The sequence below is a fragment of the Emiliania huxleyi genome (genome assembly GCF_000372725.1).
Source record: "Emiliania huxleyi CCMP1516 unplaced genomic scaffold EMIHUscaffold_78, whole genome shotgun sequence".
NCBI classification, from domain to species: domain Eukaryota; phylum Haptophyta; order Isochrysidales; family Noelaerhabdaceae; genus Emiliania; species Emiliania huxleyi.
Genome location: NW_005196163.1, coordinates 451043 through 456330, shown reverse-complemented (window position 1 = coordinate 456330; position 5288 = coordinate 451043). Strand labels below are relative to the sequence as shown.

The 5288-nt window shown below is 66.6% G+C and overlaps 1 protein-coding gene across 1 annotated transcript in view; it reads left to right on the top strand.

Moving 5' to 3' along the window:
* Window positions 1–4112: 4112 nt before the first annotated feature.
* EMIHUDRAFT_453296 (hypothetical protein) overlaps window positions 4113–5288 on the top strand; it is a 2331-nt gene continuing 1155 nt past the window's right edge. Inside the window, exons 1-4 of the mRNA XM_005760118.1 lie at window positions 4113–4162; window positions 4536–4599; window positions 4854–4915; window positions 4990–5049. The gene's annotated coding sequence lies outside the window, so the exon portion shown is untranslated. The remainder of the gene's footprint in view (window positions 4163–4535; window positions 4600–4853; window positions 4916–4989; window positions 5050–5288) is intronic.

Genomic DNA, 5288 nt, shown 5'->3' with positions numbered 1-5288 from the left:
CGCTCCGCGCCGCTTGGGGCGCCTGCGGCGCCCCTGGGCGCGCTGCGCGCGCCTGTTTTTGGGGGGCTACCAGCACCGAAAAATTGCCCTTTTTACGGACAATCCCGATCGAAGCTAAACTTTGTTCAATCGAAGCTACGAGGTACCCTGATCATCCCGCCGCGCCTTCGGGGAGGCGGTATGTTGGATCCCGCGTGGCACCAACCCTCACCGACCCTAGCCTGAGCCGATCTTGCTGCACCTTTATCGGAGCATCACCCTCGTAAGCCGCGTCCGAGTCGTAGTCGTCCGGTCGTGGTTCTTCAGCCACGTCCTCCTTGGGCTCTCCGAGCCGTCGTTGCCGCCGCCGCTCGGCTCGACGGAGCTTAGCCTTCCGCTCTCGCTCTGACGCCAGCTGTCGCCACAGCCTCGCCTTCAGGGGCGGCGGCGGGGGCGGGGGCGGCGGCGGCGCGGGCGCGCGCGTGAGGGGTGGAGACGCTGCCGTGCGCTGCGCGCGCACGCGCGCACCACACACCACACGGAGGGAGAGACGGCGAGGAGGCGGCGACGGCGGCGGCGGCGGCAGCGCGCGCGTCGGGGGGGCGGAGCAGCGACCGCTGGCGCGGTCGCTGCTCCGTCTGTGCCAGAGACGAGCGCTCTGCTTGCGCAGAGCGCGTCAAGGCAAGGGCAAGCGTGGCGGCGCGGGACGCGCGGCGGCGGCGGCGAGCAGCCGAGCGCTCCGTGCGCGGTGAGGCGGCCGGGCGAGGGCGCGGCGGGTGACGGGGCAAGGGAGCAGCCCACACCCGGCCGTCGCTTCGAGCGACGCCTGCGGCACGCCTGCACAGGGGCCGCAGGGCGGTCAGTGGTGGGGCGAGGCGGTGCCGGCCGCGGGCCGGGAGCAAGGCGCCGGCCTCGGCGCCGCCTTGGCGCGCGGCGCGGCGCGCCTCTGAGCGAGCCCAGAGTTCAAGCGTGCGCCTGCGTCGGGAGCTGATCGGGAGATGCGTAGGGGGGTGGCGAATGCGCTCCTGTCTCTTCAGTTTGAACCGATCTGCTCGGTGCGTGCATCGCCTTTGTCCATCCCAAGGGCTTAGGGACCACTCAGAAGAGGGAAAAAAAGTGCTGGGCATCGACCTGATCAGCCCCGCCACTGAACTGCACGACCGGGCGTGGCTCTACGAAACGCGCAAGGCTATGAGACTGGTATTTGGCGATATTTTGATTAGTTTTGGAGTGGTATGGTATAGTGGTATGCGAAAGTGGTATGCGGGGTTTTCAGTAGTTGTAGCGGCTGTCGGTGTGGTCCCGGGGGCGAAACCATGCAAAAGTGCGGGTATTACCCGGGTATACCCGGGTTTTTTCAGGTATACCCGCAAAATACCCGGTATTTTGCCGATTTTGCCGATTTTGCCACCAAGAAGGCACTCCGACTCGCTTTGATTTCCGTGAGGCAACTGGTATCCCGTACCACTTTTTGATTAGTGCAGGCCTTGGGTTTGATTAGCCAAAAACTCCCATACCGGTAAAGATTGCACACTGCTATCGGCCGTGCTCGGGTAGGACGCGCGACAGCAGGGAACGTGCGGCGGCGAGCACGTCCGCGCGATAGCGCAGCGTGCAGGGGGCTGGCTTCATGGACTGCTCCCACAACGGGAGAGGGTAGCGCTTTTTTATCGCGCGCGGTTTTTTGCCACATATCCGGCGGTTCGACCCAGTGCACACAGCTCGTGCAGGATCGATCCTCTTCGCAGATGGGCGGTCGAGCTGCGACTCTGTCAATGGTGCCGTTGGCGACAGCGCACCGAGGCAGCGAGGCGACAGTCGGCATGTCGGCGGCATCCAGCAGTCCGGAAGATGTGTTGATCTCAATGAGCGATCTCATTCGCGGCCGTGTGGCTATGAGCTCCGGAACCAGTCGTGCGGCGTTTGTTGAGAGCGCGTCCTCGTGGTGCAGAACCGCGCAGCACCAACCGACGGCCGAGGAGCTCGGCGAGTGCGATCGCTAGCGAGAGCTGGCGAGTCTGGTCGGTGAGCCCGTTGGCCGGGTAGTAGGACAGAACTGCTACAGGCGGCAGGGGCGTCGCGGTGGGCCCCATCCAGGGTATATCCCAAGGAGGGCTAGACGACGCCCTTTACCCCTGGGGGGGGGCGCCCTCCCCTGAGAGCCCCCCCCCCCCCCCCTCCCCCGCGGTACCTCGCGGCCGCGCGACGTCATCGGGCATACCACCCTCACCGCAAAGTGTTCGAATCCACGACACTGGCGGATTTGTGTCACATCGGCGCATGCTCCGCGCCTTCGACCCCGCCCTCGATGGGCCGGCCGACGCGGACGAGGCGTGGCGCTACCGCTATGTGAACGGAGAGCGCGTGTGCGGCTGGTCGTGCGACCCGTCCGGACCGTACTACGAGCAGGACAAGCACCTGTGCCCAAAGGCCTGCCGGTCGGAACGCTTTGCCGGCGGCAGCTCCCTGCCCTCCCGCTCCGAGATTGGGGGCGTCTGCAGCGAGCCGCCTCCGCCCCTGCCGCCGCGCAGCGGCGGCGCCGCGTCGTGCTCCAGCGGAGAGGCGGCGATCACAGCGGCGGGCGTGTGGATGCTCATCGGCGTGCAGACGGGTCCCGCCCACCTCCCGCGGCGCGACGGCGTCCGAGCCTCGTGGAAGCGGTTCGAGGCGGACGCGCCGTAGACACGCGGCAGTCGCCAAGTCACTGGACACCCACTGGCCTACCTGCCCACCAACCAGTAGCAGTCTCTCGCCGCGACCCCTTGCTTGATGCTTGAAAGCTTAACATGTCGCGATCGTCCCACCCGCTCTCGTCGTTCTCTCTGCTGCCGCGTCCTCCTATTTATCTCCTCACGCTTAGGCCGAGACGTACGGCGTGCTTGTCTGCTTCCTGGTCGGGCGGGGCGGGCTGGGGCCGTCGGCGCTGGCTGCGCTCGAGGCGGAGGAGGCGTGGCCGGCGTCTCTTCACGCAGCACAGCTGTGAACAGGCGCTCGCCGCGCTTGAGGCGGAGGAGGCGGAGCATGGCGACATCCTCTGGCTACCGAGCGCGACCCTAGATGCACGGCGCCGTATTCACAGCCTTGTTATTGTGGAAGAAAATACCTCCCATGGCGCTGTGCGCTGGTCTGTGAGAGGTTGAGGTGCGAGCCCTGGAGGCCCTGGGGATGGGAGACTACCTTCACATCACGGCGCGTTGGCAACACGCCACGCTTGCGTGCTAGCCCCGCGGCGTGGAGTGTGCTGGACCTGCCCGAGGAGCACCCCACCCGATGCACGGTTTTACAACGCAGGAACGCGACCGACGCGGGCGTGCCGACAATCAAGGGCTACCACTGGTGGCGCGCGGCCGCGGCGCTGCTGCCACGGGAAGGCTCTGCGTCGGGGCTCCGCATCGCAGCAAAGGTGGACGATGACTCCTTCGTCCATCTCGGGAACCTGGTGAGTGCAATCAGCCCAGTTTGTGCGACACACCAACGGACGACGGGCACGCGCGCACGCTTCGCACGCTTCGCACGCTCTGCTCGAGGAGGCCACACTTGTCACCATCCAGCGTTCTGCGCCGGGCTTCTGACGGGTGGTGCTCGTTGGGCAGGTGCGGGACATGCGGCAGCTGCACTGCGTGAGCCACCTGCACTATGGCTCGATCGGCTTCACGGGCTACGACCCTTCCATCTGGCGGCTCTGCGGTTGGTCGTGGCAGCCGCGAGGCAACAACTACCGCAAGGAGCGGTGCGCGCGCAAGGGGGCCCACCCGCCCTTCCCCTTCATGAACGGAGCCATGGAGCTGCTCTCGGCGCCGCTCGTCCGGTACGTCGCCCACTCGCCTGAGGTCGCCGGCTTCGTCAGCCGCGCGCAGCAGGTACCACTGAAGATGCCTTCAGCGGTGAGGACCCTACCGTCACGGCTACCCATCCCTCTGCCGTTGGCACGACAGCTGGCACACCAGAGGCCAAGCTCTCCCGGTCCTCTCGTGCTAAGAAGATCTCCTCTGAGTACGCTGACGCCTTCTCCAGATGAGCGGAGATGGGACCGAGCTGCCACACAAATGCTAGCGGCATGGGCCTACGGGTTCAAACCTTGCTTCACTTCAGCTCGTGGTCATGCTTCAGTGGTCGCACGACGTAGGCCGTCGACGCGCGGCTCGCTGCTGGCTGGCCGGTGTATGACCCGCGGAGGGGAAAGGCGCGCCTCTCTACTTGAGATGCACCCGGGCGCACGGGCGGGATCCAGCCCTCCTGAGCCACGAGATTGCGGGTGCGGTGCGCGGCTCTGGCGGAGGGCGGTCCAGCTCTGACGAGAGTGCGGTGCGCGGCTGCGCAGAACTAGTGTCAGCCACATGGAACGAGGCAACTTCGAAACAACGAGATTCGCGGTGAGCAAGCACTCGAGCACGGGCGAGAGATGCGCGGGGTCGGCGTCGTTGCGGAACGCCAGCCTGCACGGAGGAGCCGGGCGCGTGCGGCGCCAGTCTGGCGCCAGATCTCGGCCAGATCTCGGCCAGATCTCGGCCAGATCTCGGCCAGATCTCGGCCAGATCTCGGCTGCATCTCGGTAGGCGAATGGTCCGAGGGTGTGGCGCCAGAACGAGGACGTCGCGCTCGGATTTTGGATCAGCCGCGGCGAGATGCCGCCGAGATGTCGCCTAGATGTCGCCGAGATGTCGCCGAGATGTCGCCGAGATGTCGCCGAGATGTCGCCGGATGTCGCCGATCTCGCCCACCTCTCGCCCACCTCTCGCCCACCTCTCGCCCACCTCTCGGCCACCCCTCGGCCACCTCTCGCCCACCTCTCGGCCACCCCTCGGCCACCCCTCGCCCACCCCTCGCCCACCTCTCGCCCACCTCTTGCCCACCTCTCGGCCACCCCTCGGCAGGGGAGCGGCGGGGGCTGTTCAACGTGACGTGGGTGCGCATCAACGACCGTGCCATCAACATGGCTTGCGTCTCGAGCAGGGGCGTGTCCCAGCGGCCGGAGATCGCGCGAATACAGCCAAGATTCGGCGAGAGTAGGCTTGCATCTCGACCAAGGGCATGTACCAGCGACCAGGCAAAGACACCATCTGGGTCCACCACCCTCCTCATCCCCCTCCCCCTTCTTTTGCTCCACACCTCCCACCCCCCCCTCCTCCTCCCGCCCCTCCCCCTTCTTTTCCTCCACACCTCCACCTCCCTCACGCCAGGCAGTGTGTCTCGCGCATTCCGTGAGGACCAGCCACACCTCCCCCCCCCCCCCCTCCCTCTCTCTCTCTCTCTCTCTCTCTCTCCCTCTCTCCCTCTCTCCCTCCCTCCCTCCCTCCCTCCCTCCCTCC